The sequence below is a fragment of the Eschrichtius robustus genome, chromosome 17 (assembly GCF_028021215.1).
Source record: "Eschrichtius robustus isolate mEscRob2 chromosome 17, mEscRob2.pri, whole genome shotgun sequence".
In the NCBI taxonomy this organism is placed as follows: domain Eukaryota; kingdom Metazoa; phylum Chordata; class Mammalia; order Artiodactyla; family Eschrichtiidae; genus Eschrichtius; species Eschrichtius robustus.
In genome coordinates this window covers 65,887,093-65,910,499 of record NC_090840.1, presented here as the reverse complement: position 1 = coordinate 65,910,499, position 23,407 = coordinate 65,887,093, and the positions used below count along the sequence as shown (strand labels likewise).

The 23,407-nt window shown below is 42.3% G+C and overlaps 1 protein-coding gene across 1 annotated transcript in view; it reads left to right on the top strand.

Annotated features, from left to right (window-relative positions):
* Positions 1-23,407, top strand: part of EXT1 (exostosin glycosyltransferase 1) — a 290,191-nt gene that overhangs the window by 84,627 nt on the left and 182,157 nt on the right. The window lies entirely within an intron of this gene.

The window sequence follows — 23,407 nt, the reverse complement described above, 5'->3', positions numbered from 1 at the left end:
ATTGGGAAATTTTTTTGGACTAAGTAAGGGTGATTGGAGACTGAAGACTTTGTGTCAGTGTGGGGACATGGTGACTGCTGATGGGGCAGATGGTTTTTTCAGATAATTGCTAAGGGCTCAGAATGCCGTGGCAAGTGCTTCTCAGAAGGTTGCAGCTCAGCGGAAACCTTGTATGGTCAAACCTTGTATGCTTGCCTTTTGAGTCCACATTTCATGTAAGCCGATACTCAAAGCGAGCACTTGTAGAAGGAGAAGAGGATGTGGATAAATCAGAAGACTTGGACTTGAGGCTGGCTCTGTCCCTTAGCTGAATGCCCTGAACCAGAGCCATTCAATTCACTGAACTTCCGCTCTTCGACATTTGTAGAATGTAGCTACTTTGTTAGGGCTGTTATGAGCATTCCATGAGATAATGTAGGATATGAAAAACCACTTTGTAAACTCTTTAAGTGTGAGGAAACTAGATACCTGCCCTTTCTTAATTTTCTGATGAGACAAATGGACCCAGAGGATGCATCACTATAAATCTATTCTTTATACTCGAGGTTCTTTCAAAATACCACCCCTGAGTAGTGCTTGTAGTTTCTCTCTTTAAAAAAAAATTATTAAAAAGTTAGTTTATGACCTACTCTCTGGGGCTGGAAGTGCCTTTTTTTGGTAACCCAGATTCCTGTGGCTTGCATTGGGTCATTACTTTGGGCAATCTGATGCCTGAGAAGATCTTGTTCTCTGTGTTCCAAATAAACCCTCTTGGGCTTGGAAAAGCCACTGTCTACAATGTGTGACTAACGGGCTGTTGAAGGTGTTAGACGTAGCCCAAGAATCCGATGAATCAGCAGCTGACTGTTGTCTTTAGTAGCTCTCACCATTTTCCCCCCAAAGATAAAAGACCCCCCCCACCACTGCCAAAAATTAAGTTGACTGTAACAGCATTTATGGCAGAGCTGGAAATCAAATGAAAGTCAAGATGCCGCTACTCTTCGAGGCATTCTTCCCTAGCGGCTTAACACGGGTCAGACTCCTCAAGATGAGGAGGAGGATGAATGTATTGTGTCCTTCAAGGAGAGATCTCAGAAGTTTATTTTACCCTTTTGAAAATTTGACCGTTTAAATACATGCTTTAAAAACCTATAAGTAGGAGGCAGGTTTGTTATGTTTAATTGCATTCAAAGAAATAAAAGTAGCGGAGTTGAAAGAGAAGAGTCTAGAAGAGATTGTTACCTTTTGAAGTCTTTATCAAGATTATACTATAGACTGAGTAAATAAAAAGTAATAGCCCAAGCTTTTCACCTTGGGGTGCTAATGAAATAAATACTGTGGCTGTACTGTTTTCTCCTCCAGTCCTCACTTCAGCTGAGCACTGAGGGAGCCCTGGACCGGGGAGTGGGCGTCCTCTCTGAGCTGGAGGCTGAATTCTCTTAGCAGAGCCGGCATGGATCCCGAGAAGATTGTAGGGCTCGGCTACAAGGGGTCCCTGTGCCTATTGCGCACAGGTGGAGACCTGCATGTATTTTCACTACGGTGATGGGGACGAGCGGTAGCTCTTAGCCTCTGCATGACTGTAACCTCTGTAATTCACGAGACGATCCTGACCATAACGTGTCATCCTTTCCCGTCCAGGGTGCGGCACCTCTTTTTGGCATGTGCTTTTGTCTTGCATTTTTTGTTCTCTGAAAAACTTCTTCCAGCCAAAGATTGATGTGCCTGGATGATTTATGGCAGTGATTGTCAGGGACTTTTGAAGCCCATCCAATTTCAGGATTCGGCTTCTCATTTCTTGTCATTTATGGCACATTTGATGAATTCTCACTATCAGCTGACATGTTTCATAATTGTCAAAACTTTGATTGAAGTCGTATTTCTGGGAAAACAACAACAACAATGGGAGAAAGAAAAAAACAAGGCTCCTTTACCACATTTTTTTCTCTGTGCCCCAAACTGCTCTGCTGGAGGTTCACAGCCCCATCATTTAGCCACTCAGTGACTTACTGACCTTGCAAACCCATCTCCTCGCTCTCCTTTTACAGTCTTCTGCCTGCATTTACCGTGCCTTGTATTTTGCTTGTTTGGGCCTTTTCTGGTCCAGAGGGTAAAAGCTGTTGAAAGTAGCGCTTCAGAGAAAGTTTCTAAGCTTTTCCTTCAGACGTCTTTCAAGGCACATCTGAGTGGGGCTTGCATAGATAGTATCAAGCTCTTTCCTTAAACCTGGTGTTATCTTAAACCTGGTGTTGGCTTATTTTGTTTTTGTTTTTACTCCACAACATTCTTTGGCTGGAATGTCAGCTCTTCAGGTCCTTGGCTGCTTTCACAACCTAGAAATCTGCTTATGCACTCTGCCGTTCTTTTCATAGTTAAGGCAGCAAACATCAGTCAGTGATGGATCTGGTCCCTTTGTATGTAGAGTTGATTTTGTTGTTGGTTATTTTTTATTTTATTTTCTATTTTATTTCATTTTATTTTGTTTTATTTTTGCCCACCTCCGTCCTGTGCATCTTTCTAATTCAGCGAAAAATATTTATAGCAACTGACTTATTTTCCTTCCCACTCTGTCCCCAGGGTACAATGACAAAGAAGCCTTTCTTTTACCCTAGCTTATAGTTTCTCAGTTTCCTTCCCCAGCAGCAATCACTAATATCAGTTTCTTTTGTATCCTTTTAGAGATATTGCATGCACATACAAGGATTCATTAATACACATACATAGAAACACACATACATATACAAACATCAAGATAAAGTTTGAACTCATAAATCTGGACTTCTCATGGTACTGTTTAAAACATATTAATATCTGTCATCTCCCTCCTGCTATTTAGATGAAAGACAGCCTCCTTATGTCCTGCAAGGACATGCCCCGTGTGACCTGCTTCCCCTCTGACTCTCCAGCTCATTATCACCAGTCTTCCTCTTTCTCAGTTCTTCAGACACACCCCCTGTTCTTCTGTTAGTCCCTCAAACAGAAGCCTTCCCTGCTCCCTCACATTAGCCCAGTTACCTTGCTCTGTGCTGCATAGTTTCCTGGACTGTCCATTTACAGCATGCATCATAATTTTAAAATTCTATATTTGTATGACTATTTGAATGACATCTTTCCTCTTCTGCTAAACTCCAAGTTCCATGAAGACGGGAAGCTTTGCTTTGCTTTCCTTCCTCCCTCCCTCCCTTCCTTTTTTTCAAGTCCTTTTATCCCTAGAGCCTGTGCTTTGCCTGAAACATATGTAGTAGAATCACCATAGATCACGGTTGCATGAATGAATAATGAATGACAAACAAATGGCTGATTGCGTGGATGAATGTATGAGGTGGAAGCTTCCTTTGGGTAGGGAGGAAATGCTGCCTTCTGGAAAACAGTTGCACTTTACTATCAAATACATTTTTTAATCTGTAGACGCTAGGCACTTTCTTTTTTTTTTTTTTTTTTTGCTTCTAACCAATTCCTAAGAAGTCGGCCATCCTAGAAAGGTTGATCATAAAGCAGTCAAGAAAAACCAGGCTGGTTAAATAGGGTATTTACACCCCTGTTTTTATTTGGAAAATTCTTCCACGTTGTTAGAGAGACGAGGAGGGAAAGGAGTGACTTCCATACTGGATTGATGGTCCAGTGAAGGTGAGACTCATGTCAGATACCTGTGTTCCTAACATCTGGCACAAGTTGAGTGCTTAGTACCTGTTATGGAGCCGCAATGGGACGACGAACAAACATGCAGGCAGAAAGGAAGAAACGGCACTGCGAATTCCGGAGCTGACATTATCATGAATGAGCCGCTCTGTTTCTTTGCTAAAGTCTTGAGTCTAATAAGCTCCTGGAGATCTATATTACTTACGCTACAGCCACTTTTTCTTTCAAATTTACCATCACTTTTTTCCTTTTTAGTTTTTTCCTCTAACTCTTGAGTTTTAATCTTTTGTCTTGAAAAAAGGCAGAAAATATAGGGAGCATTTGGGGCAGAGATGGAGTGATGAATTTTTAGGTACAGCTCTGCATCTGGATTTGGTGCTCATTCATTTTTGAAGGTTGACCATCCTATTTTCCTCGTAGGCAGGGATTCAGTTTACATTTACATCAGTCCACTTCTTGCATCCCAAATGGTCAAGGGAGTCAAGGTGTTCCTATCTGAAGCTCCCCTTCTGCTGACTGAGCTTTCTTCTAAGCCAGAGCCAGGGAAGGCTTATTTGTTGCTATCTCCCATTGTGTGGATTGTGGCAGCGCACCATACTTAATTGCCAATGGTCAGGAACATTCCTTCTTAATAAGAGTGCTTGAGTTATTTATAATTAGCCCATTGCTTGTTTGTTATTGTATTTGAAGTGCTTGAAAAATCTCTCTTAAGTAAATTTCTCCTTATTTACCTTATTCCCCACAAACTTCCTTTTTCCTTAGCTAATCACAAATGCCAACCTAACCTTAACTCATCCTAAGTAGCGAAACTATTTTGCTCTTTTATGAAACATGTCGAACACTTATGTCACGTTCAGTTACTTTCCAGGAAATAATGGGACCTTACCCTGAAATTTCGTGCGGCTTATGACTTGGTTTATGACACCAGATGGAAGCGACAGACTTGAATCCCCTACCCACCTGTTCCTCTTTTCCTTCCCTTCATTCATTTGACTTTTGATACAGTTCTCACATGTCAAAATATGCCTGGGTGCCAAGCCTCATGCTATGAATGACCCAGGGTTCAAAGTATTTGACCCTCACTGTTTCCCCCAGGCGTTTACCTCCATAAATGATAGGACACTCTTTCAGCCATGAAAAGTAATTTGTTGTTTCTTTTAATCTACCCAGCTGCATTCCAGAAAGTAATAAATCTCTGAAATTATTGAAATAATGAGCAACAATTACAGACACTATTGGGTTAACCTTGGGAGCTAATCTTAAGGGAAATTAAGCATGCATCCTTTTTTCTATATTCCTCCCCCATTCTTCTTTCTTTCTGTTTCCCCCATTATATCAATATATTCATATATATCAGCTTCACAGATACCAAACAAGTTATTGCCCTTAGGTAACACAATCTGTACCTAATATGAAAGCCGTGACTGAGGTTTCACTGATGGTCAGTTTACCTGGAATTTTATGAGTCGGGAGGCTTATGGAAATTCTTGGTTTTCAGCCAAGTGTCTATTTGATTTCAGGTGGAAAACCCAGATCTCTCTCTATGTTCATTAAAATGGGTTGATCAGGGCAACTAAAGTGATCAAGAGGATGGTATAGTTTCCAGATAAAGTAAAGAGCAAAGAGATGAGGACTTGAGAGCGGTAGGAGGAGAGCGGTAGGATAAAGGGAGGTGTGTAAGGTATGGGCAGGTGGAATGTAGACTTTCTTACCAAATCCCAGGATGCTGGAACAAAAGGGCACCTCTTTAAGCTGGAAGGAGGTAGTTTTAGTTCAAATAAAGGGAAATGGAATGGCTTTGCCCACTGGGTAGCAGGCATATCGAGGTCATTATCCCAAGTACCTGTGCCGTCTGAAATGCCAGGGCGTGTGTTCAGGGATGATTTAGGCAAAGCCCATTGATGGCTTCTCAACATCCAGGCAACATCCCAGCCTCTGAGTCCATCATCACATGGGCAAACAATTCTGTGGTACAAGTATGTTTTGATGCCATTGTCTGCCGTTTGATGCCATACAGTCTGATAGAAATGAGACTTCTGGTCTGACCCAGGGTGACAATTTTTATGTTCTTAAAACTGGCCATCTTCCAGAAGTGTCCATTTGACTGTGCTCATATCTCAGTACCTGAACTTCTAACAGAGAAATTTTATTTGTCATAAATTTTTCATGTCGGAAACTTCCTGACAATTATTAGCTAAATGTTTAGTCCAAAAGAGAGATTAAATACATATATCTTATAACTTAGCTACCAAATGACTTTAACCCAATGAGGATTTTCTGGTTGGAAGTAGTTTCATAAGACTTCGGGGAGAGACACCTGAAGATCTCATATTTTAGTGGTCATAACAAAACCTTTGTGATACATTATTAACTGCCCGCCATATGAAAAATATGTTCCTAGAAGCAACCCAAAGTGTATAGTTAGGCAGTCCTTACCAATTAAAGCCTCCCTCTTTTAAAAAAATTTTTAATAAAAGTTCATATTTTCACAATAAATGATTTATAGAGAAATTTTAATGTGTAAGCTTTCCACCGAGTCTAACTGAAATTAGAAAGCTTTGAAATGAACTCATAAATAGTGTTCTAACATACAGAAATATACTGGAAGCTGTAAAGTGTACAGCAGTTTATCACTGAAAAGTTAGGCTACATTAAAGGGTGTAGATTTGGTTTAACTCTGTCTTCCCCATATGGCTCAGTAATAACTTTGATGCTGAACGTTTTGCAAAGTACTTTTTACATATATCGCCTTATTTGATCTGTGGAACTACCCCCTCAACTCAGAAGGAGGGTAGGTATTACCATCCCTGTTTTATAGGCAAGGGAGCTATGGTGCAGAGAGGCTAAGTGGCTTGGAAGGTCACCGAGACAGCAAAGTGAGGACCTAAGAACACACAGATTCTATGACTCACGAATCCAGGTCTCTTTCCCCTCAGCCATGCTAACCCATAATATAATACTATTCGATCAGGCGTGCTCCTGAAATAACTTCAGACAGTGCTCAATGCTGAAGGACATATGCTGTGTTTTAATCAAAGAAGACTGTGACATCAACGATTAGCTTGCCCTCGTTCCTTTGTATGATGCCGGGTGGCTGAAAATTTGAAGATGCTCTGTATTTGTATCTTTGATCAGATAATACGCCAAGCATTGTTTTATAGAGGATGATCATAGCATCTGCAGTGTGTTTTAGATAACACAATTAAAACAGCTCTGATTTCACTCGATGCTTTTAAAACCACCTCTACCTTGGACACCTCCATCAATAACTAGGTCTGGATCAAAATGTAGCACAAAAGTTAAAAGCAGAGGTGTATAGAGAAAAGACCTCGAGCTGTCTCTTTCTAATTCTAGCAAGGGGGGAGATTTGTAAATAGAATCTCTAATAGTGTCAGAGTAAACTCAATAGTTAGAGCGAAATGTTTCCATTTTCTGTGGCTGTACGAACTGAGACCAGATGATTGCATCTGTTGAATATCTCCAAATAAAATTTTATTAAGATTCTCTCCAGACAAGCAGTTTTATAAGGATTACAAATAAAGTCCCAAATAGAGATTTTAGGTTTTCTTCCTTTATAAAAACAAAATAAGTTTTTTTTTTTTTTTTTCTGAAGCCGTTGGGAGAACACTAAAATAATAAGTGCCAGTAAAGGTGGAAGAGAAGCAGAGACTGTGAATAACCCCCCAAATTGATGAACTGGGCTGACTAGCTGGCGTTGCTGCAGTATCTTTTCCATGTTGGACTAGTTAGAGGTCTGAAACACGAGACTATACAAAGCATTCCTCAAGCAGTGGATGTATGGCTTTTGGTTATTTAACCACTGTTTACTAGAAAGCAGTGTTGGTGGTGGTGAAGAGAGCAGAACCTGGAACCTGGATGCCTGGGTTCCAGTTCTGGCTGTGCCGCTTACGAACCAGGGTAAGTAATTTGGGGCAGTTGTTTAACCTTTGCAAATCTAAAAAGGGGATGTTAACAATATTTCATACATATCCAGTAGTTAAAATAGTGCCTGGCACACAGAAACCTTCAGCCTGTTCAGATCACCTTGTTAAGAATGGTTGGGGATGGGGGAAAGAAAGATAAAGACTCTGGGGACCTTAAGGCCTGGGAGATGACCATTCCATCCCTACGAAGATGTAAGGAGTCCTTTTCTGGGTCCAGGGGATGCGGGATGAATAATTATGGAAATGAATCTTTCCTGCAGTAGAACCCACCATTTACTTGCGGTTCTGCTAACAATTTAATGCTGGGTTACTTGTATTAATCATTATTCCTCTTCTGACCAGCATGTCTCTGATTCACATTCTTTTTCTTCCCCTCTCTCTCTCTCTCTTTCTCCACACACACACACACACACACACACACACACACACACACACACACAGACACATGCACACACGCTTTTTTTTTTTGAGCATAGCAGTTCAGAGAACTCCTTGGAGTTACATGTACTCAAGACTTGGGGCCCTCTCTATATACACTTTTGAATCTATTTCTCCCATTTCCATCTCCTTTTTTTTGTTACTGCCTGACCTTACTCCTTCCTAAGTGAAAGAGAAAGGAATTAATTAAAGTTAGGGAAATCATAGGTTTCAGAAATGAAGAAACATGGATTTCTAAAGCCACTCACATTGGACTAGATTATTTTGTGTATATTTCTTTAAGTCTTTTTTTTTTTTTCTCTCTGCCCCTGGAGCTACCAAAAGCACATTGATCACTTTTTACAGCTTTGCCATGATAGGTGCAGTAGTTGCTTTTTTATTGAACCATAGATTGCAGTATTATAAAACACATTCAGAGGAGTAATGAAGGCCATTTTTAATTGCACTTGGGAAGCAGGGCACTATTATTAAATTATACCTGCATCTGTATTGGAAAGAAGCGAGAGAATACCAGATCATGTTTCTCTTTGGGCTTTGAAGATTCCCAGAGCTGAAGTGAATTCAGGGCTGCATGACAAAATTTGGAACTTCAGCCTTTGGGAATTGTGAGTCAGAACTTCCCCAGTCCTGTGATTAACCTCGTACACCCACAACTATTGCAAATCAGACAACCAAGGGGTTAGTAATCTTAAGGTTATTCACTGGTGGGTAACTATATACGTGCACAGACAAATAGGACACAGGGGCACACGAAGATTTTTAGTTAAAAATATGGTAGACGTACATTGTATTAGTTTGTTAGGGCTGCCATAGCAGGATCCATAAACTTGACGGCATGAACAACATAAACCTCAACGTACTGGAGGCCAGATGTCCAAGATCAAGGTGTTAGTAGGGTTCCTTCTGCGGGCTGTTAGAGAGAATCAGTTTCATGTGTCTCACTTAGCTTCTGGTGGCTTGCTGGCAATCTTTGGTGTTTCTTGGCTTATAGAAGCATTGCCCCAATCTTTGCCTTAATCTTAACATGGTGTTCTCTGTGTGTGTGTGTGTGTGTGTGTGTGTGTGTGTGTGTGTCCGTGTCCGTGTCCAAATTTCCTCTTCTTTATAAGGACACTAGTCAGATTGGATTAAGGGCTCACCCTGCTCCAGTATGACCTCATCCCAACCTAACTAATTACGTCTACAACGACCCTATTTCCAAATAAGATCACATTCTAAGGTACTGGGGTTGAAGCGTATGCATTTAGGGGGACATTATTCAACTGATTTGTCTTTATTGGTATATGTGTATATCATAATGTTCTGCTATAAGTTGTTGAGAATTTCCAAGAAGCGTGGACATGAGTTGCAAGAAGAAAAAAATTCCTTGCGCAATGAACTGCACTAATTTCCTTCTTAACATTTCAGGGAAGCGTTCTGGAAGGTGAAATTGCTCTAAGCCAATGCATGGAAAATCATGTGCGAGTGATCATTCCTTTTGTTGCATTCTTCCAAAGATCCTTTTGGCAGTCCTGTGCTTAGTCCAGAGGCCTCCACCTCCGGTGGTTTAGGCCTGTGTGTACACTATTGTGTGCAGGGTTGTGTGAAGCCAATTATGGTTGGAAACAGTCGCTTAGCTGGCAATTAGGTTCCTCGCGGTCTCAAATTATGTTGCTTTAAATTAAGATTGTGCAGATTTGAGTTGCTTTGGTAATTTGCAAAAGGCGTTTTGGGGTTATAACTAGAAATGTAATCTTCCAATTAGGAGGTTTTCTAGCTGATACCTGTTTTGTTCATTAAACTGCAGGCTCAGTTCAAGTATTTTTCATCTACTTTCTAAAGCAATGGTAAGAGTGCTTGCCACCCAGGTGAGCGGGGATAGAGGCAGAATCCTGAATCTTTGGCCCTGACCTCAGCTTTCTTGAGGACCCAATTTTGGCTTTATTACTGTTTACTTTAGCAACCCAGGTAAAAACAAGTATCAAATAACTCTTCCATTGCATCTAAAACCTGAGGTTTTGCAAGAGACAAAACCTTTCAAAAGTGAGATCTGTTGTTTAAATATGAAGTAATATTCTGTTATTAACCCAGGCCAGCCAAGACATGCTCTTTGATTAGCCTACAAAAGAGAGGGTAATGTGTAAGGAGAGTGGAGGCTATTTTACTTAGTAATGTCTTGGAGGTTTAAAATTTATCCTAAGGTGATGAGATTTGGATTCAAGGAGACAAACGGATAGAAGTAACTTAAGTTCAAGATGGTGGACATCTTGTCCTTATAACTAGGATCATACCAATCCATCTGGGGGAACAGGATGCTATGTATTGCATTTTCCCTCTTTCATTAGAAATTTTATAAACATACCATGCATACAGAGAAGTTCACAAGTCACAGGGACTCAGCTTGATGATTTTTCACGAAGTGAACTCATCTGTGGAACCAGCACTCAGATAAAGAGACAGAACCCTGAAAGGCTGCTGTGTCTCTTCCAGTCACTCACTCCAGGTTTTGTGATTGTGTTGAAAACTTGTTTTTACCAGCAGTAAATACTGATGATTTTTTTTAATTAAAACAAAAATTATTTATTTTATTTATTTATTTTTGGCTGCGTTGGGTCTTCATTGCTGCGTACGGGCTTTTCTCTAGTTGAGGCGAGCGGGGGCTACTCTTTGTTGAGGTGCACAGGCTTCTCATTGTGGTGGCTTCTCTTGTTGTGGAGCATGGGCTCTAGACGTGCGGGCTTCAGTAGTTGCGGCACGTGGGTTCAGTAGTTGTGGCTCACGGGCTTTAGAGCGCAGGCTCAGTAGCTGTGGCGCACGGGCTGAGTTGCTCCGCGGCATGTGGGATCTTCCCGGACCAGGGCTCGAACCCGTGTCCCCTGCACTGGCAGGCGGATTCTTTACCCCTGCACCACCAGGGAAGCCCCAGGACTGATGATTTTTGAGAGCGCACTTCCATCTTGGTGCTGTTTTATAGTTGTTGGTTAATTTCTACTGGCAGCATTTTCATGCTGCTTGTACACCCTCCTGGAGGTTGGGTTTAATCCTTAGAGTGGAGCCTTCTGATTGGTGTGACACAGAGCAGAACTTTAAGCAACAGACATTTGTTCTCCTATAGGTCTGGAGGCTAGAAGTCCAGAGTTAAGGTGTTGGCAGGGCCATGTTCCTTCTGAAGCCTCTAGGCTTCTTTTCTCGTGTCTTTCTAGTATCTCCGAGTGTCCTTGGTTTGTATGATTTTCACATGGATATCTTCCCTCTGTGTCTTGTGTTTCTTTGCCTTCACATGGCATTCTCCTCTCTATGTCTTTTTCCTCTTCTTGTAAGGACTCCAGTCATATTGGATTAAGGGCCCAACCTACCCTAGTATGATCTCATTTTAACAAATTGTATCTCTAACAGCCTTGTTTCTGAACAGATAGCGTTCTGAAGTATTGGAGTTAGGACTTCAGCATCTTTCTGGGGGACTCATTTCAACCCATAACACCTACTTTTCCCTCCCTCTTGGTTTAGTCGTCACCTTCTCCGGGAAATCTTCCGTGATGTTCCTTTTCCCCAGCGTCCGGCTTTGGTGTCCCTTTTGATACCGCAACTCCCTCGTTTTAATACTTCTTAGCATATTTTATAATTGTTTCTTTATTTTCATTCTCTGCTCCACCCTAAGCAACCTGATGTCAGGGATAATTTAGGGTATTTTAGAAATATTTGTTTTTGAATTATTGGAAGTTACATTACAGTAATGTGGAAGCATTTATTCATTTTGAGATAACTTGAAATATTGGTACCTTAGTCATCTTCATCGTCTCTCTTTTGGGAGGAGGAAGCACTAAAAGCAAAAGCTTGGGTTAAGCATCACCCCTTCTCTTCAGTTTTTGTCATTGTGGATGAACACGGTTTCTAAATCCTTTTCTTGAAAGCACACGACTACTGAGCAGCTGTGGCACCTGGTTCTCTCCAGGACCCTAAGCAGCTTACTGATCCAACAGTTTAAAGACTCTTTACTGGCCACGGTAACATTACTTCTGGTTGCCTGTCTTAATTCATTTTAGATTAATCTGTCTCGTAGACCGAAGGAAAATGAATTGAGTCAGTAACTTCAAGTGTCATGTAAACTCTGTACAGTGCTAAATAATTGAATAGAGTTTTATATATGGGTTTGAAATTGGAATGTCAATTTGACATAAATACTCCAAAACAGAGTGTTAGATGAGCTGATCTGCTCCTCATATAAAAGCTTTGAAACGTCCATTCCTGTATCATTCTAGAATGTTCCATCGCCCTCCTTCATGGAACATTCAGGGCCCGTTAATTTTCCTTGAGCATGTAAACTTTGGGAAAGGTGAATCTGCTGGTAGAGCTCCTAGGCTCAGGGTTGAGGTTTTGGGGTGATGGTGCCCAAACTTCAGTGTGTTTAAGAATCACCCAAGAGGGCTGTTAGGAAGGATGCTTTTTGGGTCCACCCCAGAAACTCTGATTTGGTAGGACTGTGGTTGGGACCCAGGAAAATCCTTCGTAACCACCGGTGGTTCTTCTACTGACGTTCTCACGCCACATTTTAAAGAAATACTGGTTTAGGGGATGTGAGGGGGAGAATATGGGAACTTCTGAGAAGAAACTCAAGACAATTTCCCATCAAATACATTTATCACAACAAGGCGGACCAAAAGTTACTTTTTTTGAGTGGGAAAGGGGATATTTTGTCAAGCGCCCCAAAATTAGTTATTAAGATTTCTGGAGATCTGTGGGAGGAAGGCTAAAGTATCATTCTTATCAGAAAAAATATATGAATTCTATTACCAATACCCTTAAGCCCATTTTATGGAGAGAAAGACTTGAGGCTCAAAGAGCAAAGAAAACTGACATTGGTTGAGCACTAAATCAGTGAAGCAGCAGCCATATTAGTAGTTATTATCATTATCTTTATTTCATGTACATTATAGAACAGCCCTGTGAGGTGTTAGCATTGCCATTTACAGATATGGAATGTGAGAGTAGGGTAGTTCAAATAACTTGCCGGGATTACGCGTTTAGTTTGTGGTCGAGCTGGGATTCACACACAGCTCTGTTTAACTCCAAAATCCATGGCCTTTTTACTACATCAGGTAGATTCAAGATCTTTATGTGGCTAGAATTGGTAGATAAAATACAGGATGGCCAGTTAAATCTGAATTTCAGATAAGCAATGAATATTTTTAGTATGGCGCATAAAGTCCTTGAGATATACTAAAAATTTAATGGGCTATACTTATACTTTAAAAATCAGTGGGTATTGTTATACTAAAAAACAGATTGTTTATCTGAGATTCACATTTAACTAGGCATCCGGTTTTTGTTTTTTTTTTTTAACAGTATCCTCTTTTTTTTTTTTTTTTTTAAACTTTTGGATTTTATTTTATTTATTTATTTATTTATTTATGGCTGTGTTGGGTCTTCGTCTCCGTGCGAGGGCTTTCTCTAGTTGCAGCAAGCAGGGCCACTCTTCATCGCGATGCGCGGGCCTCTCACTATCGCGGCCTCTCTCGTTGCAGAGCACAGGCTCTAGACGCGCAGGCTCAGTAGTTGTGGCTCACGGGCCTAATTGCTCCGTGGCATGTGGGATCTTCCCAGACCAGGGCTCTAACCCGTGTCCCCTGCATTGGCAGGCAGATTCTCAACCACTGTGCCACCAGGGAAGCCCCATCCGGTATTTTTATTTGCTAAACTGGCAACCCTGTATGCGGCTCGTGGGTTTTAGGTGGTAGGATCACACTCTCCTGACTTCTGACTCCAAGTCCATTCCCTCCTTTCTAAGTGCCATATCCAGTCCTACTATCAAATGTTCTCTGCTTTTCTCTTTGGGCCTAGCGAATGGCTTATCTACCCTAGTTCTCTCTTCCGAGGTCAGTAAGGCCTAGCTCAGGTGAGAATAGGGTCTGTCTGAAACCAGTGAGCACAAGAGATGGCGTACACTTTCTTCACCCACAGCATGCATAGCTTCATTTGCTTAATTTTAGAGATGAGAGTAAGAACCAGGGTAATTTTAGAGACAAGAGTAAGAAGCAGGGTCAGGTACCTTCTTAGCGATGATAAAAAGGATCAGGCCACCAGCCTGCTACATCAAACTTAGGAAAAGGCTTTTATTTGGGATATAATTGAAGTCACAGCAGTAAGGGTAAGTTTAAAAACAATAGCTCCTGGGATAAAACTTTTGTGAGAAAAATAATTATTATTTTTTTGGTTAGTGTTAGATTGAGTGCTTGTTATTTGGCAGGCAGTTTATATACATCATTCTTACAGGCTGCCCTGTGAGGTAGTAATTATTATCTTCCCGTTTTAGAGATGAGGCTGATAGAGAAGTGATGTATGAAGCCCCAGGTGTAACAGTGGTGACGTACAGAGCTGGGATTTCAGCCAGCTGTCTCTACGCTACAAGCCCTGTTCTTAATTGCCCTGTGCTGCCACCAATGCTAGAGTTTCCAGCTGGGCACAGTTCTTCCACTGCAGACTGCCTTGTCAAGTGGCCTTGTAGGAATCTGTTCTCTGGGCTCGGGAAGCCCACAGCCCTGAAGGATGCTGTGGGCCCCGCCCGATGTGCTAGCAGAGGACTCAGGACTGAACATGCAGGCACCAGCAGCTTACTGCCTCTAGCTTTAGACATAGTAGCTCCCCAGGAGCAGGGCTACTCCCGAAGTGCCTTTTGATACCTGTGACACACCGGGAGGTCACAACGACTTCTTCAGCAATTAGACCTTAGCCCAGGAGAAACCCTGTCATACGTCTTCTGTGTGCAGCAGAAGCTTCCAGCAAGCCTTCTTAATAACGCTTGATGATTGCAGGGTTGCTTTGGAATTAAAACCAGCATCTGGCATGTACTTCAATAATGGTTCCCTGCTTCTGGACAGAGTTTTTGAAAACGTAAATCTATGAGTTTTCCTTTATTGGTAAATGATAACGAAATGCTTTAAAGACAAGAAATAATGTTTGTGGTGGCAGTTGTGTGAAGGAGAAATGTGGAGGCGGAGAGCGGGTCTTTGAAGCCCGGTCCCCTGTGCTCCTGCGTCCGTGAACGTCTCCCTTTGCACCAGGGCTGCCAGCGGCTGATGTTCTCTTGTCCTGTCTGGTACTCTGAAGACGACACATGTCCTCCCTTCCAGAATCATTTGTAAAAACAGACTTCCCATTTTCTGAAGTGATTAAAAGGGTTCCTTGAAATAGTGAGATCATAGATGCAGTTCGGAATTTATCCTTAAGTGAATATTAACTGTGCGTCTCGGAAGCATGGCAGAGGGAAACCGGATCCTTTGAAACGCAAACGAAAGCCTTCTGAGCCAGAAGAGGGGGAAAGTGGGACGTAAGAGGTACAGGGAATTTTGGAATCAGACAAGAAATGTCACCTTCCACATTTGTAATTTGGGGTAAGTTGTCTTAGCTTCTCAGAACCTCAGTTTTCCTGATCTGAAACAGCGTTAATAATGCTTATCTCAGAGAGTCCTGGGAATTAAGTGAAATATTTCACATGAAAGGCCAGGCTGACTTGGGCCCAGTATTGGCTCAGTGCTTTTTTTTCCCCCTCTCCACATCATAATATGGCAGTGGGAAAATGGGTTTTGATTTATAGAAATTTCACTTTATAGGCAGTTTTTTAATTTTAATTTTTAATTAAAAAAAAAACAATACAAATATATTCCCTTACAGTTCTGGCGGTCAGAAATCGAAATGCAAAGTGTCAGCAAGGCTGTTTCCTTCTGGAGGCTTCAGGGGAAGAATCTGTTTCCTTGTATAGGCAGTTTTTTAAATGAATAAAGTAGCTGTCGTCTAATTTCAGCTGTTCATTCATGAATGTTTCTGGGCACCTCCTCTGTTCCTGGCACTCTTCAAGCCGCTGGGGATAGAGTATGAATGGGACAGGCACGATTCCCCCCGCCCCCCGCTCTCTGCAGCTTCCATACTAGGCAGAGGCACGGTGAATAGGCAAATCAGGTGGAGTGTACTTTTAATGTCAGGTAGCATGTTGAACACAAAGCAGGTGGGGAGAAGGAATCCGAGGGTATTCGGCTATGGTGGCCAGCGAGGGCCTCCCCGAGGAGGTGATGCTTGAGCATCGTAACATTTTCTTGTGGTGAGTGGCTGCCTTGCTGAAATGACAAATAGCCATCACTGGACGGGTAAGTCTCTCCCCCGTGGTGCGTACATTTTCTTTCGTGCATCTTTATGGCTCTCACTTTTCCTTACCCCTCCTCTCTCCCTTCCTCTCCCTTGTCCTCCCAGCATCATATTACTGGGCAGAATTGAATTACCCCACAGAAAGCTTTCATCAACGTGGCTCTTCCATCCGGGTGTCACTGTAAGCCTTGGCACCGTGAGAGTTGGCTGTGGAAGTAGCCTCTGGCAACAAGAGGAACTGAAGCCTGAGATGCGACAGGGTGAGAAAAAGTGAGATGTGAGCTGAGAGAGTTCTTAAAACTTTCATGAGGTTCCATAGAGCCTGCGAGAACACTTGGGGGCCCCTCCGTTGTTCGTGAGAATTGATGCCTTCAGCCCAAGGTAATGGAAGGCTCCTTGCAAGCTGATGGGCTCCATAAATACACTCCTGATGGTCCTCAATGCTAATGTCAGGAGTAACTGCCCTAAAGCTTCTCCTTTTAACTAGGTGAGATGGATTTCGGGATGTCTGTGTAACACATTCAAACAGAATTTATGTTGGTTTTCTTTGTCAACAGCTGAAGTTGGAATTCTTCCCAGCTGGTGGTCCAAGTGCCGTTTTTCCCTTGTTATTTTGCTGAGATCTGGGGGGAGGTGAAGTAGAGGTTGGGGGCAGGGCGGGCAGGAGGTGGAGTAAAGGAAGCCAAGTCTGCAAATATACACGGATCCTGCCCACTGGAAGCCCTGGCATCCATCTTTTGATAGGCAGATGAAAACACAATGGAGCAAAGATTGTTCTAACTTATCTCTCGTATAGCTTCTCCTGCTCAGGGGTTTGTCTTCAGTAGCTGTGAAGCCTGTTTGTAACTTGTAGAACTTGATATTCTCATCAGCCTGTCCCTCCCTTTGTTTTGGACTGAATGTGCTTTTGGTGCAGGCAGCTGTGGACTCAGTGTTGGTGTAGACAGTATGCCTTGCATTTGCTGAGCCTGCAAATGTTGGCTGGTGTCTGGCCATTACTTGCTTTGACTCACTCTTTCTCCATGTCCTTTTCTCGAACTCTGTGGCCCAGAGCCACCAAACTCCTACAGCCTCATTTTCTAGTACTGGAAATAGGGACATGTGATCTTGGCCAAGTTTTTGATGTTTCCTCTAGGATTGAGAGGTAATCTGGGAAATGTAGCTTGGCTGCCAAGAATAGGGCATTTCCAGGACACTTTGGTGGTTTATGAGAAGAACGGAGAAGAGTTTAGAATCTGGGAGGTGAGGTTATTTTCCCAAAGCAGTTCAAGAGCCACTTTCCCCAGAAAGGACTTGTAGACTTCTGAAGTCCCTGTTGTAACCTTTGGCCTTTTTCTCCCCCAGCGAAGTCAGTGGACACCTCATTTCTCATATTGATTTCCCCAATCTTCTGGGATTTTCACCATTAACATCCCTTCCCCACTTCCTTTTAAATGTCCTGGTAGCTCCACTACTGGAATTTATCCTACAGATATACTTACATGGGTATGAGATGACCTGTGTAATTAAGAAAAGCCACACTTGCTGAGCCCTTACCTGATTTCAGGAACGAAGGATTTTGTATATTTTAAACTCATTTCATTCTTAAAACAACTCTGTGAGGTGGGACTAATAGTGTCTCCGTTTCTAAACAAGACAGTGGAGGCAGGAAGAAATTAAGTAACTTGACTAAAACAACTTTTTTTACTATACTTTTGTTTTTAACAACAGAAGATTGGAAACAACCTATTCAATGTGTGTCTCAGTAAGTATATAAGTGCTTCATTTATACCGTGGAATACTGTGTAGTCATAGAAAAATGGTATTGAATATCATCATGTATTCATTTGTAGAAATCTCCATGATACAGTAAGTGAAAACAAGTAAGTCGTATCTAGAGTGTAATATGCTATAATTGTCATGGGGTTGGTTGGAGGGAAGATGACATATTTTTTCTAATATCCAAGAGACGAATGGTAGTGATTCTCCATGGTGGGAAGGGGCCAGACTGGCAGATGAGAGACACGATTGGAAAGGAATTTTTTTCCCACTATACTTGGATATTTTTGAACCATGTGAATACATTTTCTATTCATGATTACCTAAATAAATGTAAAAATAATAATAAAAATTTCAACAGCACTATTATGGGCAAAACATAAATGAACCAGCTCAGTCTGTAGTTAAAACAACAGCAAAGTGACAACCATCACAAATGTTTTTTGACCCAAGCACTTGCCATACATGACTTAATTCCACCAACTCTTGCATGGAAGTTGTTATTAGCACCGTTCACGGGTGAGAAACTGAGGCTCATGAGAAACAGTTGATGCCTGAAGGCCCAGCTCTGACACGCGGATTGGTTGATTCTAAAGCCCACTGCAGGTTTTCTCATTCTGTCTCTGTGGACCCTTTGCATCTATTATTAGAAAAGGAACCTGGGCAAATGAAGTTCAATTCATTGGAGCAAATTACAAAAATACACTTTACCAGGTTAATTTGAGGGCTCAGTGATGAGTTAGTGTTGCTTTAAAATGTTTAATCTTGGGGCTTCCCTGGTGGCGCAGTGGTTGAGAACCCGCCTGCCAATGCAGGGGACACGGGTTCGAGCCCTGGTCTGGGAAGATCCCACATGCCGCGGAGCAACTAGGCCCGTGAGCCACAACTACTGAGCCTGCGCGTCTGGAGCCTGTGCTCCGCAACAAGAGAGGCCGCAATAGTGAGAGGCCCGCGCACCGCGATGAAGAGTGGCCCCCGCTCGCCGCAACTAGAGAAAGCCCTCCCACAGAAATGAAGACCCAACACAGCCAAAAATAAAATAAAGAAATAAAAAATAAATAAATAAATAAAATTAAAAAAAAAAGTTTAATCTTAAATTATGAGATTCTCTTGCTAGTGTTTTCTAAAATGAACGCTTCTCTGGAATTATTCTTTAGTCCTTTGAGACTTTGTTTTTAAGAGTAAGACTAGGGAGTCCTTTAGTCTGGCTTTTCTGCTCTAGATTGTTTGGGCAAGAGTCAGAACACTGGAAAAATGCTGTCCTAACCTGGGGGGACGTGGGTGGGCTTTGGGGGGTTTACGCAGCTCCAGGGAACTGGGAGCAAACTTTTCTGAGTATTGATTTGCATGGGGGTGTTTTCCTTGAGTCGGGGGGGGGGCAGAATCTAAGTTATCGAAGATGCTCAGGGTCTCCTGAGGTTGTTTGGGGCTGTTATCCTCAGAGGGCGCTGCGATTCTTCTGCACCCTGCAGACAAGTTTTCTATGTCTGTTCAATACTTTAAAAAATTGAATTAATTGCAAACTCTAATAATTGGGAGATTTCGCATAAAAATCTGGATTCAGTGCTTAGGTAGAAAAATTGGAAGGCTTACAGCACTGGGCTTGCAGTTCGCTGTGGCAGTAGTCTTCCGGGGCACCTTTACTATTTTTTTTTAATTTATTTTTTTATTGAAGTATAGTCGATTTACAGTGCTCTGTCAATTTCTGCTGTCTAGCGAAGTGACTCAGTTATACACATATATACATTCTTTTTCATATTCTTTTCCATATGGTTTATCCCAGGATATTGGATATAGTTCCCTGTGCTATACAATAGGACCTTGTTTTTATCCATTCTCTATGTAATAGTTAGCATCTACTAACCCCCAAACTCCCAATCCATCCCTCCCCTCCCCAGCCCGCACTTGGTAACCACAAGTCTGTTCTCTACATCTGTAAGTCTGTTTCTGTTTTGTAGATAAGTTCGTTTGTTTGGGGCCCCTTTAATGGGGCGTGTGCTCTCTAGTTTGCCTCAGACCACAAACTTCAAGGCCAGCTGTAGTCTAAATGGCATTGACTTGACCTGAGGAGAAGTGGGTTTTAGTCTCTTTCTTCCCAAAGCAACTCTTAAAACAATGTGCATCATTTTTTGCAGAGGATGAAACTGAGACGGGTTAAATGGCATCACCCCATGTTGCACATTGATGTGGGTTAGGAGAACATGAAATTTGAACTCAGATCATCTGACTCTTTTCTAATATTTTCTTCCATTGAGCCGCGATTGTCTCCCATTATTTTTTTTTTTTGAGACCCCTAGCACTTCTGGCAATAGGTATCGTATCCATTTCACCAAAACTTGACACAGCTCTGACAGAGGAAGGTGACATCCCACAAGGGCAGAGCTGGCAACTGGTCCCAGGTTTTCTGAATCCAGACACTACATACTTTTAGTTGTTTTAGTTGTAGGTGCTTGCAGACTACAGAGATCTATATTTCTGAGGTTCTCTGCAGCCGAGATGTTAATGATTCGAACATATTTGATTCCAAACAGAAGCAGGAAAGGTGGAGGGACCCCCCGCCCCCCTCATTGTTGACATTGTTTCAGAACTGGTGGAAAGTTCCTGGGGTTAATCAGACCACAACTTGTAAAAGGCTCATTCCTTGCAAGGCACAAACTGGTCTGGGAGTTGTAGCACGTGGCTAAAAAGTAGGAGAGATGTTAAGAGGGATAACAAATTGCTTTCCAGAGTCCTATAATCTTTAGTGGGGAACCTCGCTGTACACACCTGAAAGGATTTAAGCACCTGTACAAAGGCTACACCTCAATAAGTACCTGTTAACATTATTTTAACTGTGTTCTTACCTACAACGTAAAAGGGATGTGATGTTGTATGCTGTCAGTTAGAGATGGCTGCTTGAGGGAGATCTGTCGTAGGCCATTGTATGGTGATATCATTTGGAGCATATTCATTTGTACTGTGTTTTAGCCACTAAATCTGTAAGGCGGAGGTTCTCTGCCACGAACGAAGAAACGTAGGGTGTGCTGTTTTTCTGGATGCTTCTTTACCCGTTGATGAGTTTGCACTCAGCCTACAATCTTCACTTACACGTAATATAGAAGAAAAGGTGCAGAGAGGGCCAGTATCTCCAAAGACAGTAGGTCTAGTGGTGAAGACCCTGGGCTCAGGACCAGCCTTCTGGATTTAAATCCTGGCTCTATCACTTTAAGAAGATGAAAAAGGGATGTGTAGCTGTAGAGATTGTTACGTTTGCTCACAGCTTTAATCGTCCGCCAAATGCTTGAGTATACCAGACAGTTCTCAATTTGTCACCCCTACTCCTCAGTTTTCTCTGTGAAATAGAAGTTAGTTAACCTGGCTAAAGTTAATTGATATGAGTATTTGAATCTATACTAGGAGCAGTAGGGACAGAGGAACACAATTATGCAGATGCTTTTCTTTTACAAGGAAATAAGAGCAGTTCGTTTTACACCATTGAATCTCAGACTTCTTTGGTCTCCAGCCTTCTTTATACTTTTGGGCTTACGGGAGTCTCTGCAGAGCTTCTGTTTATGTGGGTAATAACCATCAGTGTTTACCATGTTGAAAATGTGAACCTTAAAAATCATTGTGTGGGCTTCCCTGGTGGCGCAGTGGTTAAGAATCTGCCTGCCAATGCAGGGGACACGGGTTCGAGCCCTGGTCTGGGAGGATCCCGCATGCCGCAGAGCAGCTGGGCCCGTGAGCCACAATTACTGAGCCTGCGCGTTTGGAGCCTGTGCTCCGCAACAAGAGAGGCCGCAATAGTGAGAGGCCCGCGCACCGCGATGAAGAGTGGCGCCCACTTGCCGCGACTAGAGAAAGCCCTCGCACAGAAACGAAGACCCAACACAGCCATAAATAAATAAATTTTTAAAAAAAATCATTAAGTACATATTTGTCAGTTCATCTAGATAGCAACGATGAACACAGTACATTTTAACAAAAATAAGGTCTGGTATATTGTGAAAATAGCTTTGACTTCACAAATCCCCTGAGGGAGAACGGCTGACCTAAAGTGTTAGTTTGTCTCAGAACATGAAATAATAAAGGATAAAACTTGGACAGTGAATCTTATTTGCTTTGTTTAGAATGACTGAGTTTGTAAAAAACAAAAATAAAATGTGTTAAAATCAAGAAAATTTCACTCAAAAAAAAAATCCTGGTTCTATCATTTACCAGTCTGTGTGACCTTAGATCATTCATTTATTTGGCCACTTACTGCTTCGGTTTTCTCCTCTGTAAAACCTAGGGAATAAAAAATTCATATGCCATGGAATTACTGTGAAGTCAGGCTTATGCGTGAAAAATACTTAGGACCGAGTCTGGCCCATGCTTAGTAGAGCATAGGTGTTGGCGGCTGCTGCCTTTATCATTGTTGAGATGCTTTTTCCTGCATTGCTCTGTTGTAGCAGAAAGAGCTTGGGATCTAGAGCCAAGAAACTGGTGGGCACGGATGCTGGGAATGAGCATCCTCTGGGGCTCCCTTTCCTGAGCCTTCACGTGAGGGCATTAGACTAATCTCCAGGAGCCTTCCTAGCTACAAACAAGTCTGGGATACCCTTCCATCACGAGAAGTATTATTCAGTGCTTGGTGGTCTGTGAGGCTGGGACAGCCACTTGTACACAAACCCCTGGCTTTCAAAAGACAGCCGACCTTGGGGGGGACCGTAGGCTTTGACCTTAAGCTTTGACTCCACCACTCCAACTCTAGGATCTTATGCAAATCACATTTGTTTCAGGGTTTTGTCTCCTCCACTCCGTATAAAAGTGGGATAATGATATGGTCTTTCAGGGTCTGTGTGGGGAGTGAACAGATAGTGTTTGGTAAAGGTCCTGCAGAGTGTGGTGGCCTAGGAGGTGCTCAGGAAGTGGCAGCAGCACTCAGTATTGTGATGAATGAAAAATTCTGATCTCAGATCCTATAAATCAAAATACCCTAACTCCTTAAGCGAGATTGTTGCCTACAATCATCAGCGTCTCTGGAGCAATGAATACTGTAGATTGCATATTACTTGGAGAATGTGGGTGAACTAATTGCATCCAGGCAAGGGGGTGACTTGCTTGAGATTAAATCAAAAGGAATTTCCTGGGTTTGTGATGTAAGGGAAGTTCACAGCCATGGTGGTGGTTAGAATAGCCAGGAACAAGGAACCCCAGATGCAAGGACCAAGAATGGTGATTGCAAGTGATTGCAAAAGTGGTGGAGGGATTGAGCAATGGGCCGAGTTTAGCTGGCTGTCTACACTGTGCTTCACATTCAGTTTCCTTCCTTTAGTGGCTGAGAAATTTGGAGGTCAGCGCTCCTTCTTCCCCCCCAGCCAAAAACAGTTTCATTTTTTGCTTTAATTCTGCCCACCCTGTCTTTTCTTGCCTGTATTTGCCAATTCATTCAATAAATACTTATTTCACTTCTACTATGCACCAGGTCCTGGAGATGCAACAGTAAAACACACATGTGCACACATACATGCATGTGCGTACACATACGCACACATATGTACACACGTGCTCGC